This window comes from Manis javanica, chromosome 11, assembly GCF_040802235.1.
Source record: "Manis javanica isolate MJ-LG chromosome 11, MJ_LKY, whole genome shotgun sequence".
Taxonomy (NCBI): domain Eukaryota; kingdom Metazoa; phylum Chordata; class Mammalia; order Pholidota; family Manidae; genus Manis; species Manis javanica.
The window spans coordinates 66,483,715-66,500,433 of NC_133166.1; the positions used below are offsets into that span (position 1 = coordinate 66,483,715).

Genomic DNA, 16,719 nt, shown 5'->3' on the forward strand with positions numbered 1-16,719 from the left:
CTGGAGGGTCAGAGAAGGTCTTCCTAAGAAAGTGATACTTAGGCTGAGAACTGAAGGAAATTAAAGAGATTAGCCAGGCAAAGGCACAATGAGTGGTGATAACAGAGAATGTTAACAGGCATGTGTATGAAAGCCTTAAAGCTAGGCAAGAGTAAAGAACAGAATTGTAACTCATGTGACCAAACAGGGGGTGAGAGAAAAAGGCAGACAGAAAACAAGAGACCATACAAAACCAGTGACTTTATACAAGGAAGAAGTACTAACCTGGCAAATATCAAGCACTCAGGAAATGGTAGCTATCGCTGTTGTGTTACTGTAAGCATCATCCCAAATTCGTTTAGGGATTTTAGACTGACTTCAGACTTAACTAAACCAATATTTCAGTCCTCTGGTTCAAAAAAGGCCTAACTTAGCTAAGAGCTCTTAGGATCAAGTTAAGGGAAGTCTTCTGTGATTTTAATGCCAAGTGCTGCTTTGAGTGTACAAGCAATTTATTCCTTTTTATCCTATAGAAAGCAGATTTACTATTAGTTTAACAAGCAAATGTGATTTTATATCACTCAAGGGGCCTCTCCATATTTTTTTTTTTGCTTAATATATAAATTTATAAACATGCATAACCATATAAGGGAGAAATACAATAATTACAGCTTTCACTTCTGTAATTGGTCATGTAGTTTATTTAGGCTGGTATTTGACTACCTTCTGGGACTGTCCATATTTTATTTGCAAGAATCTCTGACATTAAACACTACTCAAAATAAGCAAGTAGTCCTCTAAAGCATAAAAACCATATTTACTGCAGAGATTTCTGATAGGGGATTTGACCTTTACTCCCAATGAAGCACTCAGGCTATTTCTAGGCTAAGAGGTTTTCACAAGACTTTTCTCTTAAGGAATGTACCACATAAAAAAGCAAACCAAAGGAAAACTGTGGGATTACAGTACTGAAAAAAATTGTTAATATCTACAAATGAGAGACTTTATACTGCAAGTGGATAAGGAAATAAAATGATAAAAACTAACAGAGCAAGACAACACAAAGAAATAAAAGGCATACAGACTGGCAAGGAAGAAGTTAAACTGTTCCTGTTTGCAGACAACATGATATTGTACATAAAAAACCATAAAGAATCCACTCCAAAACTACTAGAGAATTCAGCAAAGTTGCAGGATAAAAAATTAATATGCAGAAACCTGTGGCATCCCTATACACTAACTATGAACTAGCAGAAAGAGAAATCAGGAAAACAATTCCATTCACAGTTGCATCAAAAAGAATAAAATACCTAGGAATAAACCTAACCAAGGAAGTGAAAGATCTATACTCTGAAAACTTATAAGACACTCATGAGAGAAATTAAAGATACCAATAAATGGAAATACATAGGTGCTCATGGATAGGAAGAATTAATATTGTCAAAATGGTGATCCTGCCTAAAGCAATCTACAGATTCAATGCAATTCCTATCAAAATACCAACAGTATTCTTCAACAAATTAGAGAAAATTGTTCTAAAATTCATATGGAACCACAAGAGACCCTGAATAGCCAAAGCAATCCTAAGAAGGAAGAATAAAGAGGGGGGATTATGCTCCCCTACTTCAAGCTCTACTACAAAACCACAGTAATCAAGACAATTTGGTTTTGATACAAGAACAGACCAACTGACCACTGGAACAGACTAGAGAGCCCAGATATAAACCCAACCATATATGGTCAATTAATATATGATAAAGGAGCCATGGACATACAATGGGGAAATGAGAGCCTCTTCAACAGCTGGTGTTGGCAAAACTGGACAGCTACATGCAAGAGAATGAAACTGGATTATTGTTTAATCCCATACAAAAGTAAACTCAGAATGGATCAAAGATCTGAATGTAAGTCATGAAACCATAAAACTCTTAGAAGAAAACATAGGCAAACATCTCCTAAATATAAGCATGAGCATCTTCTTCCTGAACATATCTCCTCGAGCAAGGGAAACAAAAGAAAAAATGAACCCATGGGACTACATCAAACTAACAAGTTTCTGTATGGCAAATGACACCACCAACAGAACAAAAAGGCATCCTACAGCATGGGAAAATTTATTTGTAAATGACATATCCAACAAGAGGTTAACATCTAAAATATACAAAGAATTTACACACCTCAACACCCAAAAAGCAAATAACCCAATTAACAAATGGGCAGAGGATATGAAGAGACACTTCTCCAAAGAAGAAATTCAGATGGATAACAGACACATGAAAAGATGCTCCACATCACTAATCATCAGAGAAATGCAAATTAAAATCACAATGAGGTATCACCTCACACCAGTAAGGATGGCTGGCATCAAAAAGTCTAAGAACAACAAATGCTGGCAAGGATGTGGAGAAAGGGGAACCCTTCTAAACTGCTGGTGGGAATGTAAGCTAGTTCAACCATTGTGGAAAGCAATATGGAGGTTCCTCAAAAAACTAAAAATAGAAATAGCATTCAACTCGGGAATCCCACTCCTTGGAATTTACCCAAAGAATACAACTTCTCAGATTCAAAAAGACATATGGACCCCTCTGTTTATCGCAGCACTTTTTACAATAGCCAAGATATGGAAGCAACCTAAGTGTCCATCAGTAGATGAATGGATAAAGAAGATGTGGTACATATACACAATGGAATACTATTCAGCCATAAGAAAGAAACAAATCCTACCATTTGCAACAACATGGATGGAGCTGGAGGATATTATGCTCAGTGAAATAAGCCAGGCAGAGAAAGACAAGTGCCAAATGATTTCCCTCATTTGTGGAGTATAACAACAAAGCAAAACTGAAGGAACAAAATAGCAGCAGACTCACAGACTCCAAGAAGGGACTAATGGTTACCAAAGGGGAGGGGTGTGGGAGGGCGGGTGGGGAGGGAGGGAGAAGGGGATTGAGGGGTATTATGTTTAGTACACATGGTGTGGGGGATCACGGGTAAAACAGTGTAACACAGAGAAAGCAAATAATGAATCTGTGGCATCTTACTATACTGATGGATAGTGACTGCACTGGGGTATGGGTGTGGACTTGATAATATGGTTAAATGTAGTAACCACATTGTTTTTTCATGTGAAACCTTCATAAGAGTGTATATCAATAATACCTAAATAAAAAAATTTTTTAAAAAACACTGCACATAAATACAAAAAAGAAAAAAGAAAAAAGAAAACAGCAAAGCTAATTGGGGGATGAGGTGTTCTAGATAGCCAACTTATCACAGGCTTCCAGATATCAGAGGTTTATCTCTAAAACATCAATTATTTTATGTAACTCTTTTCCACATAAGTCGAAGAAAACACATAAGCCTTCCAGTCTTCTTAAACAAAGTATATTAATAATCATTTCAACTTTCCAAGATAATCCACTGGAGCAATCAATGCAGCAATTCGTTCAAGATCTACTGCCACAGAGGTATGAGGAACTCTTGCACCAGACTAAATGGTTGCACTACAGCTTTTTGGAATTTAATGTTTTATATTCTGTGCCTTTGTTTCCTCAATTTTTATGATCAAGCTAACACTTTTAGCTAACTTATAGATGCGTTTCCTAATTTTAACTTTTTAAAAAACTAGTAATTGATATATAATTCTAATTTTAGCTCTTGATTGAAAGAACCAAGTAGGCTGAAATTGAGCATAAAGAGGGAGCAGGATCTACTTGAGGAAGGTAAATAAAATTTGTTATACCTACGTAAGCTGCCAAAGATTTTTTTGGTTTATATCCTGGTAGTTGACTTTCAGAAAAATAAAAGGCTACTTTAAGTCTTACGATTGAAAAATGAGAAAAGGACATCCACATTAAACAAATGAATTTCATTTCAAGAAATACTTGAGTATACTCAACTTTTTTCTCATCTTTTAGAAAGGATCTAAAAGTCACTTTAATTAACAGACTTCTAAGAAATACCACCAAACTATCAAAGAAGTAGTTACCTTTTTATAAAATAACAATCATGTTTGAAGAGACACAAGGTGACCATGGCTTATCTGACATCTATGCCAAAAATGTATGACCATTCCACCTGAGCCAGAATTTATGCTCTGAATGCATCTCTAAACAAAGATCATATGCCAGAAACAAACAACTACTATTACCAAGTAATGGAAAACAACATTTTTCTGTGGCACTTAAAAAGTGTTATCAGAGTTAGATTAAAAAGTTGGATTGCAGTAAAAAGCAAATTACAAAGAGGAAATCTGTTTGGGACATGTTTTCCCTGAAAGCTGGAGAAACTATATGAATTCATGTTTTGAATATAAACACAGATGGAAAGATACAGAAACAATTATATGTATGTGCATATACATGGGTTAGTATACATATATTTATTACCTAGCTCTGTCCTCCAATGATATCCCAGCAATAATCACATCATGCACTCAGATCTTGGTTTCTATATACCACTGTTGAATAAAAGGAACCAGCACTCCTTGGAAAAATGGCTGATTCTAGGGTTGGGGTAGGGAAAATATAAGATAAACCTGGGGCATTTTATAATACCAGAAAGTAAGGAAATGCTCAAAAAGAAAAAAAAGATGGGGACAATCAAACGGACACAGGAACCAACCTGAAAGAGATCCCAATGGTCAAAGCAGAAACAATTTTGAACAAAAAAATAAATAACACAGAATCCGATTATAACACAAAGTACAATAAAGATGTACATATCATTATAGATAAATGGTCAAATGAATAAATAAATGAGGGAGAAGAGGCCAATCAGCCTTACAAAATTCCAAATGACATGTAGGTACTCTTCCTTCCAGGAAATGGAACTTAGGCCCTCCACCCACTTTGAGAGTGGGCTAGGCTTAGTAACCCACTTCCAAAGAATAGATACAGAAAAGGAAAAATAGTAACTTTACTTTTGGCAAACAGTTCTTTAACCAAGTAATCAAGGTTAACATCACCAGTGATGACATGTGGATGCACGTGGCACAAAATGAAGGAATTCTGTTGCATTCTTTCCAAAAACATACAATCATTGTCTAATAATGAGAAAACATCAGACAAACTCAAAGGAGGGGCATTCTATAAAATAAATGACAGGTATGTTCAAAACTGTGAAGCTCATGAAGACAAGAGAAGACTGTGAAACTGTGAAAGGTAGAAAAGACTAAGAGAGATTACAACAGTGGGTTGTCAGTGGGTAAATGTAGTGAGTTGGCTCTGAATTGGACTGGATCTGAAACCCTGGATTGGACCTGAAACAGAAAGGCAATAGGAAGAGAAAAACTATAGAAATTAAAAAAAAAAATCTGGAGTTTAGCTAACAGTAATGCATCAATGTTGGTTTCTCAGTTTTGACAAACATACCATGTAAGATGTATACCTTTTACCCAGGAAAAACTGGAGTTCTATACCTTCTTTTTAACTTTTCTGTAAAAATAAAATTACTACAAAATAAAAAGTTTCCTCTTAAAATACCTCTATCACTTCTGTTTTAAAATGTCAATGTCATGAAAAGTCAAATATTTTTTTAAGGTGGAAGAACTACACATCTACTAAAATTCCCAAAATTAAAAAAAAATAAACCTAATAAAAATAAATGTCAAGGATGTGGAGCAAAAGAAACAGTCATACAATGCAGGTGAAAATGCAAAATGGTACAGCCATTTTGAGAGACACTTTGGCCATTTCTTACAAAGGCAAACACTGTCTTTCCATATGACCCAGCAATCCTAGTTTGATTTCAATTGAAATGAAAATTTATATCCACACAAAAGCCTGTGAACAAATGTTTATAGCAGCTTTATAGCAGTTCTTAACTGTAAAAACCTAGAAGTGACCAAGATATCCTTCAATAGGTGAGTGGATAAACAAACTGTGGTATACCCAAACAATGGAATATTATTCAGCAATAAAAAGAAATGAGCTATCAAGCCACAGAAAGATGTGGAAAAACCTTATATTGTTAAGTGAACGAAACCAATATGAAAAGGGCACATATGGCATGATTCCAATTATGTAACATGCCAGAGGAGACAAAACTATGAAGACTGCAGAGATTCATGGGTGAAGGGGGATGAAGGAGATAGGAAAGGATGAATAGGTGAAGTACAGGAGATTTTTAGGGCAATTAAATTACTCATATGATACTGTAATGGTGGATAAATGATATGCATTTGTCAAAACCTATAGAGCTTTATCACACAATAGTATGCTGACTTTTAAAGTATGCTGACTTTAAAAAGTAATTTAGGTTGGGAGATCCCATTAAAAAAATGCAGATTGTGACAAGAGAATTTAATTGCATTACAGATGTGTTGAAACCACTTCACTGAAGGGAGTGGGGGAAAAGGTGCTGACTTAGGTAACTTTGGATATGAATTAAGTCTCTCTAAGACCAAAGGCAAAAGGAACTGCACATAAGCACTGTCCTTTAGTTGATAAAATTGTTTCCCATGACAGTATGAGTTAAAAATTCTATTACTGCTATCCATGTATCCTGGAATTGAACAATTAAGTAACTGGATGGTGGAAGCCAGGTTTCCATGGTTGAAGTAGAAATCCACAGATTAGCAATGGGAGAAGACTATAATGATCTATGTGGTAATGGATTATAGGTGCAGATAGCAATAAGAACTCTTGTTTAACTTAATATTAAGTTACAGATGGCTACATATGAAAATATTTACAGACATGTCTATATAAAGGAGTTAGCATACACGTATATATTTCTTTGTTCTGTTAGCTGAGAGGACCTAAAAGAAACACCCCAGTAGCAATGAGAGCACTTACATCATTTGGTTTCATATACCATTCTCCAATAAAATGAACCACAACTCCTTGGAAAAATGGCTGATTTTAGCACTATGACTATATACAAGATAAGCCTGGAGCATCCTGTAGTGCCAGAAAGGAAGTACTAACAAAATAATTAGAGCATGCACATGCACGCGTGCACACACACACACACACACACACAGATATGGGTATGTTAAAGGGGCACAGGGGTCAAATGAAAGAGCTCCCAACTGAACAAACCTGGAATAATTTGAGCAACAAAATAAAGTAGTACTGGAATGTAACTCAAAGTATAAAATAAATATCCTTTAATCCACACTAATATAAATAAATACTTGACTAAATAAATCAGGAAAAAAAATTTCCCATGCAGAAGAATTTCAAATAAATTATGTAGATATTCCACCTAAAGGACTGGGAGCATAACTCCTCACTCCTTAAATGTGGGCTGCACAGTTATTTTCTTCCAAAGAGGACAGTTGGAGAGGGGAAAAAGTAACTTCACAGTGGAGAAACCTAACAAACACTTCAACCAAGTGATCAAAGTCAACACCAACAGTCATAAATCATGTTGATAATAATGTATGCTTGAAATAATATGATGAAAATGGCATTTTATCCTGTGATCTTCCAATAAAAACCCATAATCCCAGTCTAATCACAAGAAAACCATCATATAGAGGGATCTCTTACAATATACTTTGCCAGCACCCCTAAAAATTTCTATAGATTTGAAAGTTTTTAAAATTGAAAAAAAAAGTGGGGGGAGCCACATGTCTTCCCTCCCAGTTGACACAAACACAAAGCTATCATTTTTCTAGTTTTCTTAATTGAAGACTTTCCAAATTAGTCTGCTGAGATCTTGCTTACATCCAAAGACACAGTAACACAACCAGCTTTAGTTATGTACTGTATGACTTTATTACATAGAGAAGACTATGACAGTTTTGGCCAATTTTGTTCAAAAGATTTTTTTTCCACCTTTTTTTGTTCCCAGCATTGTTAGAAGCATTGAGGTAATCTCACAGGAAAACAAATAACAAACAACTGTGCTCTGCTTTCATTTCTGTGAGAAAACCACATAATATACAAGCAAATAAATTACCTATCAGATGGCAATAAATGTTATGAAATAAATGAAAAAGGAAAATGAAGTAAAAGTGACCAAGTGGGCTAATTGGAAGCTTATAAAATGCCACTTTAAGGAGATGCCATTTGAGTTGAGACCTGAGTGGAGCAGGTATACAAAGACAGGCTTGAGGTAGGGGTAAGAGCAGAATGCCAAATTCCAGGCAGAGAACAGCAAATGCAAAGACCCAAAAAAATAAGCTTAATGTGTTTGAGATATGTCAAGTAGACAGGGCAACTGCCCTGAGAGAAATGAGCTAGTGTATTTCAGAGGTAAGAATACAAGAACTGTCTAAAATCTCAAACCTGTCCAGTGATGACCAGGAATCCATTGATGATTAGATCAAGATCTCACTTTTATGCTCCCTAGCTTAATCCCACACAATGTCATAGCTATCCAGTAAAAAATGTATTTTGAACTGCCCCATCTTGCCTCTAAAAAATACCATGCCTATCATTCTAATTTCAGCATACTTCTGATAGAGGTATAAAAAAAGAAAGGGGAAATTCCAGCAATTGCTCCTAAATTCTCCCTAAAAGATCCCTTTACTTTATATAGTACAACCATAGGTTAAAAACAAAGGTCCTGGAATTAGCACACATAATGTGGGAAGGAGGCATGGGGAAGGCAGTATAACACAGAGAAGACAAGTAGTGATTCTATGTCATCTTACCACGCTGATGGACAGTGACTGTAATGGGGTATGTGGTGAGGACATGATAATGGGGGAATCAAGTAACCACAATGTTGCTCATGTAAGTGTATATTAATGATACCAAAAACAAACAAACAAACAAAAACAAAGGCCCTAGAGACAGACTCTCAGTTGTATAATCTTGAGCAAGTTGCATAATCTCTTTAAGACTCAGTTTCCTCATTAGTAAAAAGTTGTGAGGATTAAAAAATATAAAATATTCAGTGATTATTCAATAAATGTTGGCTATGGTTACTAAAAGTATTTGAGCATGTGTTTTGTTCAAAGACCAGAGCCAGCTCAGAGGGATTACAGAAACTACAGTTTGCTACAGCAAATTGTTTGAGAGATAAAAATTGTCAAACTCCCTTAGGTCAGGAGCTTTGTCTTTTTCTGGTTCACTAGTGTATTCCCAGAATCTAGAACAATGTTTAACACAGAATAGGCATTAATCTCAATATGTGTTGAATGAATAAATGAAACTTCATTAAGTCAATGGAGCATTAGAAAGGCTGACTTTACTCCAATATAAAGAAAAGTTTTCATTCCCATCAAGATTTTTAATAATATCCTAAGGCATTGTTAAAGATGTTATTTTTAATTGCTTCCCCCAAACCTACAACATTCTAGTGTTCACATTAAGGTACTCAAATTTATTACAATTAAATCTTTGCTGCTAAAATTGAGTTTCCAGTTGTAGAAGCCGATACCACTGTTCATAACTCAGTTGATTATCAAAACTTTTAAAGTAACAGAGTATAAGGTATATTAATTGTTATGGAAAACCTTGCTTTCCATTGCCTGAGCGAATAGACTTTAAAAACTTGTGTAAAATTTTTTTCTAACAAATTTATCATCTAAGTTTAATTTATGCTGGCAAAATGGCTCTCTGTATCATTAAATTTTATAAAAACGACATTACAGTGTTGAGTCACTTAAGTTCAAATCTTTTAGACTTCTTAAAAGTTTCAAGATTACTGGCTAAATGGCTCTTTAGGTCAAAGAAGGACTTTTCAGGGTGATGAAATGGAGAAAGGAGGAGTTCACCTCTCTAAAATTGAGTTTTCAATTACTATAATTATGCATATAATAAGACAAGCAGCATTTCTGGGCCAGGATTTATGCCTTGGTTCCCATGAGAATTAAATAAGAGCCAAGCATAAATTTGGGGCAAGTTCTGCAAAACCATTTCACTCTCTATTGATGCTGAATGAAAAACTCATTGTTAAGACTCATCAGCACGAATATATTTTCTGACACATAGTAGCCACGTTGGCAACATCACTTCCATCATTTTCCATTCAAGAAACAAAACGGGATGTATTTAAATCCTGCCTGACAATAACCACGATAGCAGGGGAGCTATCTCAATAGCCAGAGAGCGGTAAGAGCTAGAAGATAAGAATCTAGTTCTCCGAGCCCCCACCATAAAGTGGCAAGATCTGTTAGCTATTATACCGGTTCCCCGAACCTTCAGAGCTGGAAGGATATCTGGACCCTACTGACACCTCCTGAGAGAGAAAGCCGGGGATAAGGGCGGAGTGTGGCGCTCGCAGCAAGCCGGCAGGGACACAGGTGCGCGGGCAGGCCCCAGCACCTCTGTCCTTGTCGCACTGAGGCGACTAGGCGGTTCCCAACCACGACAGCCCTCACAGGCTTCTAGTCATTCATTCAACTGACAATTACTCGAGAGGTACTGTAGGAGGGCCGACTGGCAGGGCCCCCGCCCCAGTCCCGGAACACCCTGAGGCCCCAGGCGCGGCCCCGCGCGGCCCGCGGCCCCGGGACGCTCCCTCCCGCACCCGATGCGGCGCGCTCCAACAACCCGGCTCCCAGCCCCGACCTCCGCCGCACACGAGGGCCCACGCCCCCCGCCCTCCCAGCCGGGGGTCCCCGGCCTCCGCCCCGCTTCGCCGCCTCAGACCCGCTGGATTCCTGCGGCGAGAGAGGCGCGCATCTGCGGAAGCCCCCCGCTCGCGGCCCAGGGACCCTCCGCTCGCGACGCCCGGAACCGAGGGCCTAGGACGTGCGTCGAGCCCACTGCCCACTCACCTCCGCCGGGTCAGAACTGAGGGGCCTGCTCTAAGCCGTTTGAAACCGCCTGGGCCACCGCACACCCCGCAGTGTCCTCGTTGTTTATTGGTCCTCGGCGGACCGCCCATAGCCCTTTTATTGGTCCATTTGAAAAGCCTGTGGGCACGCGCCGCCTGCAGCCTTAAAGGGGCCGCGTGCAGCCGTGTTTCTCAGGGGACCCGGTGTTGCCAGCTTAGGTTGGAAAAGGGTAGCTGGAGCGAAAGCTGCCTACTGCCGCGGAAAGAAGGGCGAAAGATCGAAAGATGTGGGGAGAGCTGTGCATCCCCAGTAATCAGCATGTTTGCTTTACTTAATTACACATATTTAAGCTACCGTCAACACCAGGCAATTTTTTAAAAAGTCATTTATTTCACTCACTAAATATTGATTGTGCAACTAAGTGCATGAATGAAACAAGAGAGGTAGCTAGGCTACAGTGGAAGGACCAGTGAATGGAGCCAGGATGCTGGATTCTCGTCTTGGACCTGCTCAGAGTAAATAAACCACTTTTCTCAGTCAATCATCTGGAGCTTAGTTTGCCCATAACGATGTTTCCCTTACAAAACTTAATGTAAAGATTTCCTATAACTGAATATCTAGGAAAGAGGTAACAGAAGCACATTCTGCAAATGTTAAATATTCCTGTTATTTATAAAAATGGGAGGCTTGGTTTATATGATCTCTAAAATTCTTGTTTAGCTCTACATTTGATGTTTCTATGAATAAGCAGGTCCTTACTATCAAGGAATTTGCAATTTATAGCGGTCAGAGGAATAGTACATATATAGTCACTAACATTTAAAGCAGTATGTGAACTACATAAAAGAAAAGCTGTATGTGCTTGATGAAGGAAGAAACTTGATGAGGGAGAATCTGTGAAGGGGATGGAATTTTAATGTGGGATTTAAAGGATATGTAATTACCGACAGGCCAAAAAATGAAGAGGAGATGGGTAAAAGTAGTAAAAATTATTTTTTTTAATCCATCAAACTGTCAAAGATGAAAATGTTTTACAACCTTTGGTTAGCCAAAAGTTTGAGAAACAGTCAAATTCACTGATGGTAAGAGTATAATTGGTACAATCTTGTAGGACAGTGATTTAGCAGTTATTAAAATATAAAATGTACATAATCTCTGGCCCAGTAGTGCCACTTTTAGACATTTGTCCTTCAGATCTTTACAAGTTTGCAAAGGAAAATGTGTAAAGATACTCACTGCAGCACTGCTTTAAAAAAAAAAAACCCTGAAAATTACATGTCCACCCATAGGGAACTTTTTAGGAAAGTTATGGTATATCCATTTAAAGAACACTATGCAAATATTAAAAAGAATGTGGTTAATCTATATATGCTAATGTAGAAAAATGTACACATTTAATTGAAAAAAGGCAACTTACAGAAAAGCATATATGGAATTATTTTATTATATGGTTATAAATGTATATGTATTTGTGTGAATGCCTGGAAATGGTTAGTGTAAGAATACAGTAATTTATCCTCCATTTGCCCGATGAGAATTATGCCTGGGCTTGCCTGGGGCTTGCCCCACCTTATCTCTAAACCTGCCGAACCTCCCCCAAGGCAACAGGCCGAGAGGATCCACCACAATAAAAGGCACAATGCTCTGTCCCACTGCCCTCTCTCTCTCTCTCTCTGTCTCTCTGTCCCGCTGCCCTCTCTTTCTTTGTCTCTGTCTCCCTGTCCCCCTGCTCTCCCCACTCTCTCTCCTTCTCCCTCTCTCTCTCTCTTTCTCTCCCCACCCCCCTCTGGGGCAGCCACTCTCTCTTTCAGATAATGAAGTCTCTTGCATGGACCCGTTTCTCCTGAGTCGTTCTGGGTAAGGAGGTGAAAGGTATCGTGGCAAGATACCCTTTCATTGGTGCCATGACTCGGATGAGGCTCTCCCATTGACTTTGCTCTTCCTCTGGGAACCTGAGCTGCTTTGGGAAACCTCACTGCCCTATCCTCCTCTACGGGCTCACCGTCCACTTCCCCGGTTGCTCAGCTTCTTGCCCAACACCGGCCTTTGATTTGGTGAGTCTCCCCTTCATAGTCAACTTAAATGTCCCTTTTGAACCTGGGAAGTGACCATTGAGTGTCCAGCACCCCCAAGGGTTCCTCTGGAACAGAGGCACCCCCAACCATGACATTCAGAGTCACAGTTGATCCCCATAGTTGACCTTTCTCTGCCTCCCCATGGTGAGAATCCTCATCCACTGAGGCCCGGTCTCCCTTTATCTATGTATCTACTCTACTGGTAAACTCCTGATACCAGGTACGGAGCCTCCCTGGCGTTTTCACCTCGACCCCACAGTTAGAGGTGGTGATGACCCCCTAACTGTGCCTGGTCTTCTCCATGACCTTCTCAATCACTCAGGGATGCCTCAGTGACTTCTGAATGGTCTTGTTCTCACCATGGGATCTGGCCCCTCCATTCCCACAGATTCACTGTTAGGGTGCTTACTCAATAATCTAAAGCCCCTCCACCTCACTCCAGACCTCAAACCTGGTCACTACTGTAATCAGATCTGGCCACAATATCCCTTGGACAATCAGTCTAAATGGCCCCCAAATGGCTTTTTATATCCTAAAATTCTCCGCAACTTATACAACTTCTGTGAGCATACGGGCAAATGGAAAGAGATCCCATATATCCAGGCTTTCTCCTACCTCCAAATCAAGCTCTCTCTCTGTCTTCCCTGCAATCCTAAATACCTACTAGTTGCCTTAAAGTCCATACCCCTAAGTTTTTTTCACATTCCCAAATATCCTCAACTGTCTATAAAACTAGACAATGCACCACCACGGGCTCTCTTGTCCCCTCCTAGCTCATGCCAGGAGCTCTGTCTGTCCTCTCACTGTATCATTACGTCTCAATCTGTATGTTTGTGTGTCTAAGTGTGTAAAAGAAAAATATTTTTCTACCTCCGAATGGTATTAATAAAAATTGATTTAAAGACAAGCGCTTGTAAAAATTGGGCATTCTAAAATTTTCAGAAAATTCTAATAGAAGATATTAAGCATTAATGCTAATTTAAGTTGAACTGAATAGACATGTCCTTATGGTTATCAGCTACCTAAGTTCACCTAAAGTCATTTAAGTTGATGATGTCTACTAAATCTTTCAAAGAAAAATGCTTAAAGTGAAGTGTAGCTTTGTCTAATGTGAGTAATTATTTAAGCAAGTGCCTTAAAACTTTTAACAGCTTCCCAAAATCAAATTCAAAAAAGTGCTTTTTACCTCTAGTTCACTCTAATATTTTCCAGAGGGCCCCTGGAACATGTCAGAGGAATTTTTTCTCATTGGAGAAAATATTTGGCTAATTTGGCTTATTTACCTGCTTAATTACCTAGAAGACACTGTCACAGGGAATGATGCTAAACTTTGTTACTGAATGTTTTGTGTTACAGAATGATCCAAATTTACTTATGACAACTGTCTTACAGTAAGCTCTCATCAGATCTTTAACCATTGTCATTTGAAAGTCTTTTGTCATCTATACTCACTATTTTATTACTCCTAAACTAATAAAAAACTAGATTTCAGCAAAACAGGTATTAGTTACATAGGATTAAGTAAACTAAGGAAAATAATTTTGCGGCATTTTGTTTCAAATGTTGTTGATAAAGTGTTTTAAGCTTTTTCTCTTAAGCTGACAACAGTTTAGTAAATGACCGCCTTTATAAGCAGAATTGAAACTTTTATCTTTCTCTCTACCTAATCCCTCCAGAATTTAAAAACTCTCAGTGACTATTTTTATATTTTGTGACAGTATGTTTCTTTGCATAATTTCAATCAGAATATGCTTTCCTTGTAAGAGGACCTGTAAGATAAATTTTAGCCAAAATAAGCAGGCAAAGAGAGGCAACAAAGGGCCAAGTAGTTTATTTGAATGCCACTCCCAGGTGATGTTCCACGGTCTGGGTACTACAGGCCGGGGAAGTCACATCCGGTCAGGGAGGTGGGGGCTTATAAGGGATTAGGAGGGGGAGGAGTGGGCAAGCTATCCTAGGGGGCGTGAAGAGGTATGATTGGCTAAAGGTGACATAATAGACAACCAGAAACTTTTTTTCCTTCCAAGAGTGAGGAGGCTGACATTCGGGTCTTAGTTGGCACATCAGAAGGATGGAATTCAGAAAGAGCTGTCCCCTTTCCATATAAGGCATGGACCTTGGGGTCTGGTCTGTTCTCCCCCTATGGCATCTCTCTGTTCTGTTTGCATGTCCTTGTTTTTCCTTCCTCCAGCCTAACATTCTAGCCTTTTGGTCATAATGGGCGATGACTCGATCTGGCTACTTCCAGCTGACAAGGGGCATCGTGGGGGGTTGAGGCTGGTATTAGGCTGAAGGAGGGGGTTTAGTGGGAAGAGATGCGTAACGGTGAAGTAACATTTGGTTGGTGGCGACCCAGGTCATCTGGGTTAGCTGCTGTTGGAGGAACCTGAGGACACAAGGAGCAACTAAGAGTAAACCACAAACTGTTATTAAGGGGCCCAGTAGGGGCATTAGCCAGCCAAATATGGGGAACTGGAATTCTGGATAAAGTTTACATCTCAATGACTAGTATTAGGATTTAGTATAGATAGGAATGCATTATTGAAACAATTCTTTTTTCTAAAATCACCCTCATTTTTATTAGAAGTAGCCAGATTAAGAAAATAATTAACAGTTGGCTTGATTATTTGCATAAGTGCAGCAAGAAGAGCAATTGATTACATAGGCTCTTTTAAATATGTTTTGCTGTAACTTTTTATAAGGAATTTCAGATTGGACTTTTAAAGGTTTCTTGAGGCCAGAAAGCCAAGCCAGACTTGCCATAAGGTTGTGCCTGCAGTACCTGTAGATTTGGGTGAACTCCTCTCTTCTTGAGGTTCTTGCACCTGCCAGGAAGTGACCTTCCTTACTCACCTGGTAAGGCTGCTGAGAACTCTGTAAGCAAGGTACCAGGCTAGTTCTTCTAAGGGGCTTTGTTGTCTTTATAAAGTCAACCTGTTCCTTAAAGCTGTCTGTTCATATCTGAGTTTACACACATGTCTCTCAGGTATGACGTTCCAGTCAAAGCCTTGGTAATGTAACCAATGTTTTTAATTGGTCCTCTTACAAGGAAAGCAGATTCTTATTGAACTTGTGCAAATAAACATACTGCCATGAAATATAAAAATAGTCACTGAGAGTTTTTAAATTCTGGAGGGATCAGGTAGAGAGAAAGATAAAGTTTCAATTCTGCTTATAAAGGCAGTCATTTACTAAACTGTTGTCAGCTTGAGAGAAAAAGCTTAAAACACTTTATCAGCAACATTTGAAACAAAAAGCTACAAAATCATCTTTAGTTTACTTAATCTTTTGTAACTAATACTTGTTCTGCTGAAATCTAGTTCTTTACTAGCTTAAGAGTAATAAAACAGTGACTATAAATAATAAAAGACTTACAAATAACAATGGTTAAAGATCTGATGAGAGCTTACTGTAAGACAGTTGACATAAGGAAATTCTGATATTCTGCAACACAAAACATTCAGTCACAAAGTTTAGCATTATTCTTTTTGACAGTGCTTTCTAGGTAATTAAGCAGGTAATTATATATCAGATAAATAAGTTAAATTAGCCAAATACTTTCTCCAATGAGAAAAAGTTCTTCTGACATGTTCCAGGGGCCTTCTGGAAAATATCAGAGTTAACTAGAGGTAAAAGTACCTTTTCGAATTTGATTTTGGGAAGTTGTTGGAAGAAAGTTTCTTTGGCACTTGCTTAAATAGGATTATGGGTTGACATGAAGCAAAACTTATCCAATTAACTAGAATGACATCAAAGTACTTCAAAGGCAAATAAAGGTTACACAGTTATCAAAGTTTAGCTTTTAGTCCTTTTAATATTAAGATCTCATTTTCTTAAAGACTCTGACAACTCACTGAGACTTTAAGCATAAGAAACTGCTTTGATAAAACAATTAGAAGAACTCTCTGCTATCTTTCAATATTAAGAGCATACTAATAGTTAAGAAAACTGTCTTTTTAACAGAAAACAAAACTCTAATTTTGCTGT

The 16,719-nt window shown here is 38.3% G+C and overlaps 1 protein-coding gene across 2 annotated transcripts in view; it reads right to left on the reverse strand.

The window, feature by feature from the left end:
• The window catches only part of CKAP5 (cytoskeleton associated protein 5), a 164,743-nt gene extending 153,990 nt beyond the window's left edge, over positions 1-10,753 (reverse strand). The window contains exon 1 of one of the 2 annotated variants that reach the window (XM_073216506.1): positions 10,658-10,753. The gene's annotated coding sequence lies outside the window, so the exon portion shown is untranslated. The remainder of the gene's footprint in view (positions 1-10,657) is intronic. The other variant, XM_036994058.2, reaches the window with a different exon arrangement.
• Between the last annotated feature and the right edge of the window lie 5,966 nt (positions 10,754-16,719).